Below are 18,385 nucleotides of genomic sequence, written 5' to 3'. Positions count from 1 at the left end.
AGAGATTGAAATCAATGTGGATTTAGGGTTTATTATTTGATTAGTGCACCTGAATCATTAATGATATGAGTTCAACTCTTCAAATAGTTTGAATAAAGAACTGCTGTCACCGATCACACAAAGAGAGACTAACAATCCAAGCATTCATTTCTACATGTTAATATTAACTACTAATTCATGCCCTAGACTTTGTTTCAGTAGAAATATCAAATGAATTCTAAAATACATCATGATGGTGATGTTTTTATTTATTTTTAGGTATTTATAATTTAGACTTCCTTTCCTTCTAAAGTATGTTTTCAATTCCTTTTAATAAACACAAGAACATAAAAGATAAAGGCAAAAAACAATCAGGAAAGAGATAGCCAAAGGAGCAGATATTATTCTACACAGAATATGAGACAAGAAGGTCACTAAGATTGAGCACTTCTTTTAGCTCTGATCTTCCTGGCAGCCAAGAGAAAAAGTGAAATAATGGATCACATATTCTCATGTCTGATTAAAGGAAATGTAATAGTTCTAACTTTAGTGATGCTAAAGCTGAAACTGCAATACTTTGGCCACCTCATGCGACGAGTTGACTCACTGGAAAAGACTCTGATGCTGGGAAGGGTTGGGGGCGGGAGGAGAGGAGGACGACGGAGAATGAGATGGCTGGATGGCATCACCGACTCTGTGGACATGAGTTTGAGTGTACTCCGGGAGTTGGTGATGGATAGGGAGGCCTGGCGTGCTGTGATTCATGGGGTCGCGGAGAGTCGGACACGACTGAGCGACTGAACTGAACTGAACTGAATAGTTCTGCAGATGACAAAAACTTTTCTTACACTAAAGCTTGAAGGAATTCAATTTGATAGGACCGTACAAGACACATTCTCTAACATATGAAACAAAGTTTTCCTCAGGGGTTTGCAACAGATGAAAACATATTTCAACACAGTCATTTCTGAATCATTGCTTTAACTTAAAACCAAGGAAACAATATTAAATATTGGTTCAGAGAATGTTTTTAATGGTAACATCGACTGTCATTTAAATTTCCACATCTAAGACTCTGCAGACTCATCTCATTCAATTCATCCTACAGCAACGTATGCTCCTGTAGGTCTCCTCTGTAGCTTCCTGTGAACTATTGCATCCAGATTCCCTCCTTCTCTGATCACCCCTGTCCTGGTGTACCCCTAAAGTTCTATCCTTGACTCTTTCTTACCCTACATGTTTATTCTAAGCAATCTCATGAACACCCGTGCCAACTACACACTGACAACTCAAACATCCAAATGACTATCCTGGCACTCTGACCTTAAGTCCAGTCCTTCACATCAATTTCTATATGTTGGATAAGTATCAAAACTTATTAGGTTTCCTATCAAAACCTATTTTCCTTCTGTATTCTCTATCTTAAAAATCTATATTACCAAAACATTACCAGATCTTTCTCAATTCTACCTCCTTACTAGTTTCTATATTTATTGGATCTTTCTCATCCTCACTATGACTGGCTTATTTCAAATGTTTCATCTTTTTGTGTGCAAGTCTGCCTTGTCAGCAATGAGTTCTTTGAAGACAGGGGTCTGATTCACCTTTAACCTCAGCGCCAAGTATAGATGGAACGAGAATCCTATTGGTTAAGTAAATACATATTTACTGAATGAATAAAGAAATAATCACATGAGAATGTAATGAAGTGCTCTAATGTTCTTCATATCATATTTCATCAAATCTAAAAGGCTCAACTGTAAGATACAGTATTAAGAGTCATTAAACAAAAAGAGAAACTATTATAAGAAAACATCGATTGTAAAACACATTCTAGTTTCAGATATAGGAAAATATGAAAAAAAACATAGGATTCACAATTGATGAAAAATGATATATGTTATCGTGATTAAATTATATCACTTTAACAGTGATCTGAAGAACAAAACAAATCAATGAGCTTTAAAGTCTTACAATAAATAGTTGATAGCACAAACCTCTGGGAACATTTTTCTCTGGTTACTTTGTACAACTCTGGTTAGCTCAGTTGGATCATTTTAGTATCATACAGTTTGTGTTTCTAATTAAAACAAGATTCACACACTCCAGGTGCTGTTTCTTCTTTTACCTTCTCCTGGTTCTACGCTGCTGCTGCTGCCAAGTCGCTTCAGTCATGTCCGACTCTGTGCGACCCCATAGACGGCAGCCCACCAGGCTCCGCCATCCCTGGGATTCTCCTGCCAATCACCAAGTCCAAAGAGACACTGTCTGCATCTGCCTGGGCTGCCATAACAAAACACCCTAGACTCAAGAGGTGGTTTAAGCAACAGAAGTCTATTTTCTCACAGGTTATGAGGCTGGAAACTGAGAGCAGGGGGCCAAGATGGTCAGGTTCTGGGGAGAGCTCTTCTCCTTATGTGCAGATGGCTACCTTCTCACTGTGTTTTCACATGTCAGGGAGAGAAAAAGCCCTGCTTTCCCTTCCTATTTCTATAAGGACACTAATCCCTTCATTGAGGCCCCACTCTCATGACTTAATCTAAACCTAATTATCTCATAAAAGCTATACCTTCAAATATTATCACATAGGGGATTAGGGCTTCAAAGTATGAACTTCAAGGGGATGTACATACTCAGTCCATAACAGGGTCCAAATGAAGAGCCTGGTTAAATTTCTCCTACCTGGGCTTCCACTTATATTAAAAATCTTAACTACTTGGGAGTCCCTTGGACTGCAAGGAGATCCAACCAGTCCATTCTAAAGGAGATCAATCCTGGATATTCATTGGAAGAACTGATGCTAAAGCTAAAAATCCAATACTTTGGCCACCTCATGCGACGAGTTGACTCACTGGAAAAGATTCTGATGCTGGGAAAGGTTGGGGGCAGGAGGAGAAGGGGACAACAGAGAATGAGATGGCTGGATGGCATCACCAACTCTGTGGACATGAGTTTGAGTGTACTCCGGGAGTTGGTGATGGACAGGGAGGCCTGGCGTGCTGTGATTCATGGGGTCGCAAAGAGTCAGACACGACTGAGCGACTGAACTGAACAGGAGTTAGAGAAAATAATTGGAAGAAGAAAATAATTTCATTGGTCCAGAGAAGATAGCCAGCAACCTGTCCTCTTTATAGAGATTTTGCTTTAAGGTCACACATACATGGAGTGATTCAGTAACCCACTGAGGCTTCCAAAACTTTGCAGTTATCCTCAGATTCTCCCAAAAGAAGTCTTTAAATGGTAGTTCTCTCTAGAGGCACACCAGGAAAATCAACACTATTTGGGTAGGAGCGGAGGAGATAGTCATTAATTCATTCAATGTTGATGGCACATCTACTGTTTGCCAGCCATTGTGTCATAGCCTAAGTCCATATATCAAGGTGGGTTTAAGTGGTAGCCTACTCTAGAAACTTCACTTTAAATATGTTTTCATATGGTTTTTATTTTTCATTTTGTTAATGTGATGTATTACATTGATTGATTTGCAGATATTGAAGAATCCTTGCACTCCTGGGATAAAGCCCACGTGGTCAGGATGTATGATCTTTTTAATGTGTTGCTGGATTCCGATTGCTATAATTTTGTTAAGGATTTTTGCATCTATATTCGTCAGTGATATTGGCCTGAAGTTTTCTTTTTTTTTGTGACATCTTGTCAGGTTTAGGGGTTAGGGTGATGGTGGCCTCATAGAATGAGTTTTGAAGTTTACCTTCCTCTGCGATTTTCTGGAAGAGTTTGAGTAGGATAGGTGTTAGCTCTTGTCTAAATTTTTGATAGAATTAAGCTGTGAAGCCGTCTGGACCTGGGCTTTTGTTTGCTGGAAGATTTCTGATTACAGTTTCAATTTCCATGCTTGTGATGGGTCTATTAAGATTTTCTATTTCTTCCTGGTTCAGTTTTGCAAAGTTGTACATCTGTAAGAATTTGTCCATTTCTTCCAAGTTGTCCATTTTATTGGCATATAACTGCTGATAGTAGTCTCTTATGATCCTTTGTATTTCTGTGTTGTCTGTTGTGATCTCTCCATTTTCATTTCTAATTTTATTGATTTAGTTCTTCTCCCTTTGTTTTTTGATGAGTCTTGCTAGTGGTTTGTCAATTTTATTTACCCTCTCAAAGAACAAACTTTTGGCTTTGTTGATTTTTGCTATGATCTCTTGTTTTTTTGCATTTATTTCTGCCCTAATTTTTAAGATTTCTTTCCTTCTACTAACCCTGGGGTTCTTCATTTCTTCCTTTTCTAGTTGCTTTAGCTGTAGAGTTAGATTATTTAGTTGACTTTTTTCTTGATTCTTGAGGTATGCCTGTATTGCTATGAACCTTCCCCTTAGCACTGCTTTTACAGTATCCCACAGGTTTTGGGTTGTTGTGTTTTCATTTTCATTCATTTCTATGCATATTTTGATTTCTTTTTTGATTTCTTCTATGATTTATTGGTTATTCAGCAGCGTGTTGTTCAGCTTCTATATGTTGGAATTTTTAATAGTTTTTCTCCTGTAATTGAGATCTAATCTTACTGTGTTGTGGTCATAAAAGATGCTTGGAATGATTTCAATTTTTTTGAATTTACCAAGGCTAGATTTATGGCCCATGATGTGATCTATCCTGGAGAAGGTTCCCTGTGCACTTGAGAAAAAGGTGAAATTCATTGTTTTGGGGTGAAGTGTCTTATAGATTTGATCTCTGGTGCCTCTTCCTTTTCTAAAACCTGCTTGAACATCTGGGAGTTCACGGTTCACATATTGCTTAAGCCTGGCTTGGAGAATTTTGAGCATGACTTTACTAGCGTGTGAGATGAGTGCAAATGTGTGGTAGTTTGAGCATTCTTTGGCATTGCCTTTCTTTGGGATTGGAATGAAGACTGATCTTTTCCAGTCCTGTGGCCACTGCTGAGTTTTCCAAATTTCCTGGCATATTGAGTGCAGCACTTTCACAGCATCATCTTTCAAGATTTGAAATAGCTCAACTGGAATTCCATCACCTCCACTAGCTTTGTTCGTAGTGATGCTTTCTAAGGCCCACTTGACTTCACATTCCAAGATGTCTGGCTCTAGGTCAGTGATCACATTATCGTGATTATCTTGGTCGTGACGATCTTTTTTGTACAGTTCTTCTGTGTATTCTTGCCACCTCTTCTTAATATCTACTGCTTCTGTTAGGTCCATACCATTTCTGTCCTTTATCGAGCCCATCTTTGCATGAAATGTTCCCTTGGAATCTCATGGAGAAAGCAAGAGAGTTCCATAAAAACATTTATTTCTGCTTCATTGACTATGCCAAAGAGTTTGACTGTGTGGATCACAATAAACTGTGGAAAATTCTGAAAGAGATAGGCATAACAGACCACCTGACCTGCCTCATGAGAAACCTGTATGCAGGTCAGGAAGCAACAGTCAGAACTGTACTTGGAACAACAGACTGGTTCCAAATAGGAAAAGGAGTACGTCAAGGTTGTATATTGTCACCTTGCTTATTTAATTTATATGCAGAGTACATCATGAGGAACGCTGGGCTGGAAGAAGCACAAGCTGGAATCAAGATTGCTGGGAGAAATATCCATAACCTCAGATATGCAGATGACACTACCCTTATGGCAGAAAGTGAAGAGGAACTCAAAAGCCTCTTGATGATAGTGAAAGAGGAGAGTGAAAAGGTTGGCTTGAAGCTCAACATTCAGAAAACAAAAATCATGGCATCTGGTCCCATCACTTCATGGGAAATAGATGGAAAAACAGTGGAAACAGTGTCAGACTTTATTTTTGGGGGCTCGAAAATCACTGCAGATGGTGATTGCAGCCATGAAATTAAAAGACACTTACTCCTTAGAAGGAAAGTTATGAACAACCTAGATAGTATATTGAAAAGCAGAGACATTACTTTGCCAACAAATGTCTGTCTAGTCAAGGCTATGGTTTTTCCCGTGGTCATGTATGGATGTGAGAGTTGGACTGTGAAAAAAGCTGATCGCCGAAGAATTGATGCTTTTGAACTGTGGTGTTGGAGAAGACTCTTGAGATTCCCTTGGACTGCAAGGAGATCCAACCAGTCCATTCTAAGGGAGATCAATCCTGGGTGTTCATTGGAAGGACTGATGCTAAAGCTGAAATTCCAATATTTTGGCCACCTCATGCGACGAGTTGACTCACTGGAAAAGACTCTGATGCTGGGAAAGGTTGGGGGCGGGAGGAGAAGGGGACGACAGAGAATGAGATGGCTGGATGGCATCACCAACTCTGTGGACATGAGTTTGCCTGAACTCCGGGAGTTGGTGATGGACAGGGAGGCCTGGCGTGCTGTGATTCATGGGGTTGTGGAGAGCTGGACACGACTGAGTGACTGAACTGAACTGAACTGTCTTATAGATATCTATTAGGTCTAACTGGTCTATTGTATCATTTAATGTTTGTGTTTCCTTGTTAATTTTCTGTTTAGTTGATCTATCCATAGGTGTGAGTGGGGTATTAAAGTCTCCCACTATTATTGTGTTATTGATAATTTCCCCTTTAACACTTGTTAGCATTTGTCTTACATATACGGTGCTCCTATGTTGGATGCATATATATTTGTAATTGTTATATCTTCTTCTTGGATTGATCCTTTGATCATTATGCAGTGTCCTTCTTTGTCTCTTTTCACAGCCTTTGTTTTAAAGTCTATTTTATCTGATATGATTATTGCTACCTCTGCTTTCTTTTGGTCTCTACTTGCATGGAATATCTTTTTCCAGCCCTTCACTTTCAGTCTGTGTGTATCCCTCGTTTCGAGGTGGGTCTCTTGTAGACAACATATATGTGGTCTTGTTTTTGTATCCATTCAGCCAGGCTTTGTCTTTTGGTTGGGGCATTCAACCCATTTACAGTTAAGGTAATTTTTGATAAGTAAAAGACTGAGTGACTGAACTGAACTGAACTGATGATTCCATTGCCATTTACATTATTGTTTTGGGTTTGAGTTTATACACCCTTTCTGGGTTTCCTGTCTAGAGAAGGTCCTTTAGCATTTGTTGGAGAGCTGGTTTGGTGATGCTGAATTCTCTCAGCTTTTGCTTGTCTGTAAAGTTTTTTATTTCTCCTTCATATTTGAATTAGATCCTTGCTGGGTACAGTAATCTGGGCTGTAGGTTATTTTCTTCCAGCACTTTAAGTGTGCCCTGCCATTCCCTCCTGGCCTGAGGAGTTTCTATTGAAAGATCAGCTGGCATAGAAAAAAATTCTTAAGTAATCTTTTAAAACTTTGAACAGAGTTACAGATTTTACCATTTGTTATAAACTTGTATATAATTTAACCAGAACCAAAAGAAAATTAGCATTGTGTGAATTCTGTAGCACTTTCAACATGTTGTAGCAATAATGTGGACTTTCTTGAGTTTTACACATTCATAAGTAAATGGTCTGTATCTCATGCCTTTTTTGGTTTTCTGCGATCTGTAGTTTCTGGGAAGTGAGCAGCTCTCATTCCTGTAACTCTTGTAATCCAGTCATTCGTGTGCCTCCTTCATGAGGATTCAGTACGGCTGTGGTGCTGTTATCCCTCTGATAGGAACTCTAACTCGGTGTAAAGCCCCAAAGATCTGTTACTTATTTTTATTTTATGTTGTACCATATTTTATTTAGAGTGTTGTGTTTGTTTCAGCTGTATAGCAAAGTGATACAGTCATATATATATATATATATATATATATATGAATTAACAAAAGCAGTTCCCGTCTTTTGATGGGGTGTTCATGGTTTATAACATAAATGGCATTTTTCGATAGAGGGATAACTTAGGTATGGTATTGGGTTTTTTTTCTTTTTGCAGCCTGAGGCAGTTGTAAAATAACTTAATGTAGTTTTTTACAACTGTGTATTCTATAGTATTTTTTCATTTGGTGAAATTTTAACTGTTAATGTTTTTGGCATTGTGCTTTGTACCATTTATTAAATAAAAATTTTTTAAAAAGATCATCTGTTACCTTATGGGGATCCCCTTGTGTGTTATTTGTTGTTTTACCCTTGTTGTTTTTAATATTTGTTCTTTGTGTTGATTTTTGTTAATTTGATTAATGTGTGTCTTGGGGTATTTCGTCTTGGGTTTATCCTGTTTGGGACTCTCTAGTTTTCTTGGACTTGGGTGATTATTTCCTTCCCCATTTTAGGGAAATTTTCAACTATTATCTCCTCAAGTATTTTCTCATGGTCTTTCTTCTTGTCTTCTTCTTCTGGGACTCTTATGATTCGAATGTTAGGGCGTTTAACATTGTCCCAGAGGTCTCTGAGATTGTCCTCATCTCTTTTAATTCGTTTTTCTTTTTTCCTCTCTGTTTCATTTATTTCTACCATTATATCTTCTAACTCAGTTATCCTATCTTCTGCCTCCATTATTCTACTGTTGGTTCCCTCCAGAGTGTTTTTGATCTCATCTATTACATTATTCATTTTATATTGACTCTTTTTTATTTCTTCTAGATCCTTGTTAAACCTTTCTTGCATCTTCTCAATCCTTATCTCCAGGTTATTTATCTGTAACTCCAATTTGTTTTCAAGATTTTGGATCATTTTCACTATCATTATTTGAAATTCTTTATCAGGTAGGTTCTCTATCTCTTCCTCTTTTGTTTGGATTGGTTGGCATTTATCCTGTTCATTTACTTGCTGGGTATTTATCTGCCTCTTCATCTTGCTTATACTGCTGTGTTTGGAGTGGCCTTTCCGTCTTCTGGCAGTTTGTGGAGTTCTCTTTATTGTGGAGTTTCCTCGTTGTGGGTGGGGTTGGACAAGTGACTTGTCAAGTTTCCCTGGTTAGGGAAGCTTGTGTCGGTGTTCTGGTGGGTGGAGCTGGATTTCTTCTCTCTGGAGTGCAATGAAGTGTCCAGTAATTAGTTATGAGATTCCGATGGCTTTGGAGTGACTTTGGGTAGCCTTTATATTGAAGCTCAGGGCTGTATTCCTGTGTTGCTGGAGAATTTGCGTGGTATGTGTTGCTCTGGAACTTGTTGACCCTTAGGTGGTGCTTGGTTTCAGTGTAGGTATGGAGGCATTTGATGAGCTCCTATCGATTAATGTTCCCTGGAGTCAGGAGTTCTCTGGTGTTCTCAGGATTTGGGCTTAAGCCTCTGCCTCTGGTTTTCTGTCTTATTCTTGCAGTAGCCTCAAGACTTCTCCATCTGTCAATTCCAAGGTGGTTCCCTCTGTTTCAGCTTCTTCTGTTTGCTGGTCTCTTCAGTGTCTAATTTCCGTCCTGACACAAGGGGGCGGTGGTGGACACTTTTTAAGGCTCACTTGTTCAGTAGTGCTGTGGGGAGGGAGGAACGCTGCAAACAAATATCATTGGCATCTGTGGGGAGTGCTCACAGTGTCTCGGCCACACTGGGTTTGCCCCTGCTCATGGGCTCACGGCGTGTGTGCTTTCCCTGTCTATACTGCTTAGGCTCTAGGTTGCTCTGCCGGGAACTGTCTGAGGCGGGCCCTGGTTTGTATGCACTTCCCAGGTCAAAGTCGCTCAGGTTCTGGTACTCAGATACTCCACAAAGGCAGACTTGGTTGAGCCTGAATTTGTGCTCTTCCCCGGTCTGAGCAGCTCAGGTGACCAGGTGTTTGGGAGTGCAGTCGGTGCGACTTATTGCCTCCCCATCCCTGCCACTCGGTTTTCTGGGTATACAACCGGCACACCTTCTCAGGTGAATGTCTGAATGTCAACCAGCCAGAACCCCAAGAAATCTTGGTTAGCAACGAAGCCTGCTTGCAGTTAGGTATTGGATGCCTCTTTGGGGTCGCGATTGCCCCCTTCTGGCTCTGACTGCCCTCCCCTGCCTGTCTTGGTGGGGGATGGAGGGTGGGCTATCCACAGCCGGCTAGCCCTGCTCAGTCCCCTGCTCTGTGAGCTGGTCCAGCAGTGTCCTAGGTCAGGGCTTTTCGCCTTTTCACAGGGTAGCTATCCTACAGTCTGCTTTGCTATCTCAAGTTAGTTTCCTCATTGAAAGCATTTCCCCTAAAGTCAGGAACAAGACAAGGGTGCCCACTCTCACCACTACTATTCAACATAGTTTTGGAAGTTTTGGCCACAGCAATCAGAGCAGAAAAAGAAATAAAAGGAATACAAATTGCAAAAGAAGTAAAACTCTCACTGTTTGCAGATGACATGATCCTCTACACAGAAAACCCTAAAGGCTCTACCAGAAAATTACTAGAGCTAATCAATGAATACAGTAAAGTTGCAGGATATAAAATCAACACACAGAAATCCCTTGCATTCCTATACACTAATAATGAGAAAATAGAGAAATTAAGGAAACAATTCCATTTACCATTGCAACAAAAAGAATTAAATACTTAGGAATATATTTACCTAAAGGAACAAGAGACCTATATATAGAAACTATAAAACACTAGTGAAAGAAATCAAAGAGGACACTAATAGATGGAGAAGTATACCGTGTTCATGGATTGGAAGAATAAATACTGTGATAATGAGTATACTACCCAAAATAATTGATAGATTCAATGCAATCCCTATCAAGCTACCAACAGTATTTTTCACAGAGCTAGAACAAATAATTTCAAAATTTGTATGGAAATACAAAAAAAAAAAAAAACTCGAATAGCCAAAGCAATCTTGAGAAAGAAGAATGGAACTGGGGAATCAACCTGCCAGACTTAAGGCTCTACTACAAAGCCACAGTCATCAAGACAGTACTGGCATAAAGACAGAAATATAGATCAATGGAACAAACTAGAAAGCCCAGAGATAAATCCACATACCTATGGACACCTTATCTTTGACAAAGGAGGCAAGAATATTCAGTGGAGAAAAGACAGTCTCTTTAACAAGTGATGCTGGGAAAACTGGTCAACCACTTGTAAAAGAATGAAACTAGAATAATTCTTAACACCATACACAAAAATAAACTAAAAATGGATTAGAGATCTAAATGTAAGACCAGAAACTATAAAGCTCCTAGAGGAGAACATAGGCAAAATACTCTCTGACATAAATCACAGTGGATCCTCCATGACCCACCTCCCAGAATATTGGAAATAAAAGCAAAAATAAACAAATTGGACCTAGTTAAAATTAAAAGCTTCTGCACAGCAAAGGAAACTATAAGCAAGGTAAGAAGACAGCCTTCTGAATGGGAGAAAATAATAGCAAATGAAGCAACTGACAAAGAATTAACCTCAAAAATATACAAGCACCTCCTGCAGCTCAATTCCAGAAAAATAAAGGACCCAATCAAAAAATAGGCCAAAGAACTAAACAGACATTTCTCCAAGGAAGACATACAGATGGTTAACAAACACATGAAAAGATGCTCAAGATCACTCATTATCAGAGAAATTCAAATCAAAACCACAGTGAGGTACCATTTTACGCCTGCCAGAATGGCTGCTATCCAAAAGTCTACAAGCATTAAATGCTGGAGAGGGTGTGGAGAAAAGGGAACCCTTTTACACTGTTGGTGGGAATGTAACTACCACAGCCACTATGGAGAACAGTGTGGAGATTCCTTAAAAAACTGGAAATAGAACTGCCATACGACCCAGCACTCCCACTGCTTTGCATACACACTGGGGAAACCAGAATTGAAAGAGACACATGTACTCCAATGTTCATCGCAGCACAGTTAATAATAGCGAGGACATGGAAGCAACATAGATTTCCATCTGCAGATGAATGGATAAGAAAGCTGTGGTACATATACACAATGCAGTATTGCTCAGCAATTAAAAAGAATACATTTGAATCAGTTCTAATGAGGTGGATGAAACTGGAGCCTATTATACAGAGTGAAGTAAGCCAGAAAGAGAAACACCAATACAGTATACTAACGTATATGGTTTTTCCCGTGGTCATGTATGGATGTGAGAGTTGGACTGTGAAGAAAGCTGATCACCGAAGAATTGATACTTTTAAACTGTGGTGTTGGAGAAGACTCTTGAGAGTCCCTTGGACTGCAAGGAGATCCAACCAGTCCATTCTAAAGGATGAATCCTGGGTGTTCATTGGAAGGACTGATGCTAAAGCTGAAACTCCAATACTTTGGCCACCTCATGCGACGAGTTGACTCACTGGAAAAGACTCTGATGCTGGGAAAGGTTGGGGGCGGGAGGAGAAGGGGACAACAGAGAATGAGATGGCTGGATGGCATCACCGACTCTGTGGACATGAGTTTGAGTGAACTCCGGGAGTTGGTGATGGACAGGGAGGCCTGGCGTGCTGTGATTCATGGGGTCGCGGAGAGTCGGACACGACTGAGCGACTGAACTGAACTGAACTGAACTGAATCTTCGAATGTATAGGCATAAAGTTGTTTCTATTATTTATATTCTTAATGCTTCTATGAATAATTCCCATTTTGAGTATTGTCTATTTGCAAGATTTTTCTTGTTGATTATTGTTACCTGATGTTTCCCTTTTTAGAGAAGCTTTTTAAGGCAGCTTTGACCTCTGTTGAGCCTCTCAATTTCATCCTTATTTTTATTGCATTAATACCTGGTATGTATTAGTTGCTTTCTTTTCTTTATGATTATTCTGTTTATTTTTCTAACTTCTTAAACTGGCTGTATACTTGTATACTCATTGCTTTTCCTTTTTATGTAAAATCTATCACATATAAGGCCTCAGTGGATAATGTTTTCCATATCCCATAGGTTTTAAGACTTTTTATTTTTGTTATCTTTCTGTAATGATGTTGTTTTTAAATGCCATGTACTCAGTGAATGATATAAACACATTGTAAATTTCAGTTTTCTAATAAAAAATTTATAATAAATAAATAATTATGTTTTTCCTTTAAAACATTTGAAATGTCTTGGAAATTTAACTCCATTTATCATTGCTGTATGGGGCTTCCCATACCACTGAGGTGGCTCAGTGGTAAAGAAACCACCTGCAATGGAAGAGATGCATGTTCAGTCCCTAGGCACTTCAGAATTCTTGCCTAAGTAATCCAAAGGACAGAGGAGCCTGGCAGGCTACAGTCCATGGGGCCACAAAGAGTCTAACATGACTTAGAAACTGAGTATGCATGTATCATTATTCTAGAAAGCCAAACTCCTAGTTACATAGCAAAGTGGGGAGGCATTTATAATAGTTCCTGCTTTAAAACCCCAGAAGAAAAGACGTTCACATGATTCTTCCCCATTACATCCACTTAACACCAGAGTCAAGTAGGAAAAGAACATTTTCTGGCTTCATATCTAACCTAGACCTGTACTTTTATGATTTGCTTCCCTGTTAATTGCTAAGGTAATAGCCCTGGTTTTTTGTCTTTGTTTAAAATTATTTATTTTTTAATTGAAGGATAATTTATTTACAAAATTGTGTTGCTTTTTGCCAAACATCAACACAAATCAGCCATAAGTATACATATATCCCCTCCCTCTTGAACCTCCCTCCCACCTCCATCCCCATCTCACCCCTCTAGATTGTTACAGAGCCCAGGTTTGAGTTGCATGAGTCATACAGCAAATTCCCATTGGCTCTCTACATTTGGTAACATAAGTTTCCATGTTACTCTCTCCATACATCCCATTCTCTCCTCCTACCCCCCCAGCCGTGTCCATATTTCATCAGTACCATCTTTCTAGATTGCATATATATGCATTAATATATAGTGTCAGTTCTAACAAGGTGGATGAACATAGAGTCCTGGTTTGTTTTGCTTTAACCTACTTTACCCACATAAAGATACTGAAGGAAAAAAGAAGAAGAATAGCACGATCCCAGCTATGTGCTAGTTTTGCACCTCTTTCCCTTGCAAAATTCAGTTCTCTGCTTTTGTAACTGTGAGATCTTCTATGTGTGTACTTACTCGAATCAAGTCACCCTCTGCAACTGGCAAAGATGATGGTGATGATGGTGATAGGAGAGAACTTTATACTGGTTAACGTGTTACAGACTTTAGGAAAAGAATTTTATTTCCAATAATAATCTCATCAAGCAGAAATCTCATTATGTTATTTTGAGATTAAGAAAATTGAGGTTTATAGACATAAGGAGTTTGCCTAGGGTTAACTAGCTGGGAAATGGCTGGGCTGGGATGTGAAGCAAAGTCTGCTCATTCCAGAGCCCAAGTATATAACTATGGTGGATTTGGACAGCTTTGGGATTCATCATAAAAAGGAAGTGGATTTGGGCCTAGCTCCAACAGTTCTTCGTTATGTGATATTAAGCAACTTGTAGAATTTTTATTCAGTGTCTTTTTTTAATAGAAATTGGGATAACTTTTCCTCTTAAGATTTGTTGTATTTATCAGTATAATAAAAGAAATATAGCCTAAGGTGGATACTATTTCTTTCTTTTTAAAATTATTTTGTTGACAATTTCTGGAGCTAATTACAGTAGATCATTGTAAGTAATTCAAAGGTAAGATTTTAAAATTAATAGACCTTTTATTTTACTGACCAGTTTTAAATTTATAGAAAAATTGAACAGCTAGCTTTGCTTTTTGCACAATGTCATAGAGTTGGAAACATACAGTAAGTAGACTTTCAGGTTGTCTTCATTCACTCAGCAAGACTCATTTAAGTTTCTCTCCTGTATTTTCATGGCTTGATAATTCATTCTTTTTCTATTAGTGAATAATGCTTCATTGTATGTATATATGTGTCACAGTTTTTCCATTCGCATTGATTGATCCTAGCTTGAGCAATTACAAATGTCTGCTATAAATGTTTGTGCACAGGATTTTATGTGGACATAAGTTTTCAAATTAAATGGGTAAGTACCTAGGAACATGATTGCTGGATCATACAGTAAGACTATGTCTAGCTTTGTAAGAAACTGACAAACTGTTTCTCAATATGGCTGTGTCATTTTTCATTCCCCAACATCAACGACTGGGAGTCCCCAGAACTACACTTTCTTGCCAGCATTTGCTAATGTGAGTTGTTTGGATTTTAGCCATTCTAACAGGTGTGTATTGATATCCTCACTTTAATTTGCAATTCCCTTATGACATATGATACTAAACTTACTTTCATATGTTTATTTGCCATTTGTAGATATTCTTTCATGAGATGTCTGTTCAGCTTTTTGCCTATATTTTGATTAGGCTGTTCATTTTCTTAACATTGACTTTTAAAATTTCTTTGTATATTTTGGAAACAAGTCCCTGAGTATGTGCTTCGCAAATGTGTTCTACCAGTCTGTGGCTGATATTTTCAATCTCTTCACAATATCTTTTTGTCTTCAACTTAATTTTGGTTTTGGTTATATAAGTCAGGTGTACAACTTTATAATTCGGCATTAGTATATACTTCAAAGTGATCAGTGTCTTCAAAGTGTATTTTGCACAGCAGTTTTTAATTAGAATAAAATCCAACTTTTCTCTTTCATGGATTATGCTTTTGGTGGTTTATTTAAAAACTCATTGCCAAACCCAAGATCACCTAGATTTTACACTGTTTTATCACCTAGAAGTTTTAAAGTTTTATATTTTACACCCAGATCTGTGATCCATTTTGCACTGATTTTAGTGAAAGGTATAAGGTAAAAATCCAGATTTTTTTTTTTTTTTGCATATAATGTCCAGTTGTCCCCATATCATTTGTTGAAAAGGTCCCATTTACCTTTGTATTTTAGATCAAGTTGCTTAAGTTTATGCTTATTGAGTTCTCTTTGGCAGTTTTGCAAATACTTTTACTACTGAGGGGCAGTATGTTTTAATCAACAACAAAGAGCAGGTTTCAATTTGGTGATGTTTTCTTGTTTGTGACCAACAAAATAATGTTTCAAAGTGCAGCTAAAATAAAACTGAATAAAAAATTGAAAATGATCTTTAGAAGGTCCATGCCCCAAGGTCTTTTAAAGAAATTGTGTGAGATAATTGCTTGTCAACTACTTGCCTGAAATGTATTCTTTTCAGCTCAAGAATGATAGGCTACCTTTTTTATCTCATTCTTCACATTACCTATCAGTGTATCTTTTGACAGCATCCTGACTAGGTAGTAGAATTCAGTTTTGCCCAGTGGGTGTTTTAGTCATTTCTGGCCCTTTTTTCCAAGCTGTTTCCATAACTCATTTCTTCTTTATGTTAAGCATAAATTCACCAAACGAGCCAAAAGCTTTTCATACCTTCTTATTTCAATCCAACTTCTCAGGTGGCTCAGTGGTAAAGAATATGCCTGCCAATGCAGGAAACACAGGTTCGATCCCTGGGTCGGGAAGATTCCCAGGAGAAGGGAATGGCAATCCACTTCAGTATTCCTGCCTGGGAAATCCCATGGACAGAGGAAGTTGATGGGCTACAGTCCACGGGATTGCAAAGAGTCAGACATGACTTAGCAACTAAACAACATATTATAATCTATCAGTGAGAACAATTCAGGTATGACCAAAACCACTAGACCATTCAGATATGACCTAAATCAAATCCCTTATGACTCTACACTGGAAGTGAGAAATATATTTAAGGGACTCGATCTGATAGACAGAGTGCCTGTTGAACTATGGACAGAGGTTCATGACATTGTACAGGAGACAGGGACCAAGACCATCCCCATGGAAAAGAAATGCAAAAAAGCAAAATGGCTGTCTGCGGAGGCCTTACAAATACCTGTGAAAAGAAGAGAAGCGAAAAGCAAAGGAGAAAAGGAAAGATATAAGCATCTGAATGCAGAGTTCCAAAGAATAGCTAGGAGAGATAAGAAAGCCTTCCTCAGAGATCAATCCAAAGAAATGGAGGAAAACAACAGAATAGGAAAGACAAGAGATCTCTTCAAGAAAATTAAAGATACCAGGGGAACGTTTCATGCAAAGATGGGCTCGATAAAGGACAGAAATGGTATGGACCTAACAGAAGCAGAAGATATTAAGAACAGGTGGCAAGAATACACAAAATTGTACAATAAAGATCTTCACAACCCAGATAATCACGAAGGTATGGTCACTCACACTCACCTAGAGCCGAACATCCTGGAATGTGAAGTCAGGTGGACCTTAGGAAGCATCACTACCAACAAAGCTAAAAGATGATGCTGAGAAATTGCTGCACTCAATATGTCAGCAAATTTAGAGAACTCAGCAGTGGCCACAGGACTGGAAAAGGTCAGTTTTCATTCCAATCCCAAAGAAAGATAATGTAAAAGAATGCTCAAACTACCACACAATTGCACTCATCTCACATGCTAGTAAAGTCATGCTCAAAATTCTCCAAGCCAGGCTTCAGCAATATGTGAACTGTGAACTTCCAGATGTTCAAGATGGTTTTAGAAAAGTCAGAGGAACCAGAGATCAAATTGGCAACATCTGCTGGATTATCGAAAAAGCAAGAGAGTTCCAGAAATACATCTATTTCTGCTTTATTGACTATGCCAAAGCCTTTGACTGTGTGGAACACAATAAACTGTGGAAAATTCTAAAAGAGATGGGAATATCAGACCACCTGACCTGCCTCTTGAGAAACCTGTATACAGGTCAAGAAGCAACAGTTAGAATTGGACATGGAACAACAGACTGGTTCCAAATAGGAAATGGAGTACATCGAGACTGTATATTGTCACCCTGCTTATTTAACTTATATGCAGAGTACATCATGAGAAACGCTGGGCTAGAGGAGGCACAAGCTGGAATCAAGATTGCTGGGAGAAATATCAATAACCTCAGATGTACAGATAACACCACCCTTATGGCAGAATGTGAAGAACTGAAGAGCCTCTTGATGAAAGTGAAAGAGGAGAGTGAAAAAGTTGGCTTAAAGCTCAACATTCAGAAAACTAAGATCATGGCATCCGGTCCCATCACTTCATGGCAAATAGTTGGGGAAACAGTGGAAACAGTGGCTGACTTTATTCTTGGGGGCTCCAAAATAACTGCAGATGGTGATTGCAGCCATGAAATTAAAAGACGTTTGCTCCTTGGAAGGAAAGTTATGACCAACCTAGATAGCTCATTAAATAGCAGAGACATTACTTTGCCAACAAATGTCCGTCTAGTCAAGGCTATGGTTTTTCCAGTGGTCTATGTATGGATGTGAGAATTGGACTATAAAGAAAGCTGATCGCCAAAGAATTGATGCTTTTGAACTGTGATGTTGGATAAGACTCTTGAGAGTCCCTTGGACTGCAAGGAGATCCAACCAGTCCATCCTAAAGGAGATCAGTCCTGGGTGTTCATTGGAGGGACTGATATTGAAGCTGAAACTCCAATACTTTGGCCACCTGATGTGGAGAGCTGACTCATTTGGAAAGACCCTGATGCTAGGAAACATTGAGGGCAGAAGGAGAAGGCGACAACAGAGGATGAGATGGTTGGATGGCATCACTGACACAATCGACATGGGTTTGAGTGAACTCCGGGAGTTGGTGATGGACAGGGAGGCCTGGCGTGCTGCGGTCCATGGTGTCGGAAAGAGTCAGACACAACCGATTGACTGAACTGAACTGAACCAGTGAGAAAAGTTGCCAAAAGATTTCACCTACTGAAA

Source organism: Moschus berezovskii, chromosome 1 (assembly GCF_049115385.1).
Source record: "Moschus berezovskii isolate FMDL1 chromosome 1, NW_MosBer_1.0, whole genome shotgun sequence".
Classification (NCBI taxonomy): domain Eukaryota; kingdom Metazoa; phylum Chordata; class Mammalia; order Artiodactyla; family Moschidae; genus Moschus; species Moschus berezovskii.
Note: the sequence above shows the minus strand (reverse complement) of the source record.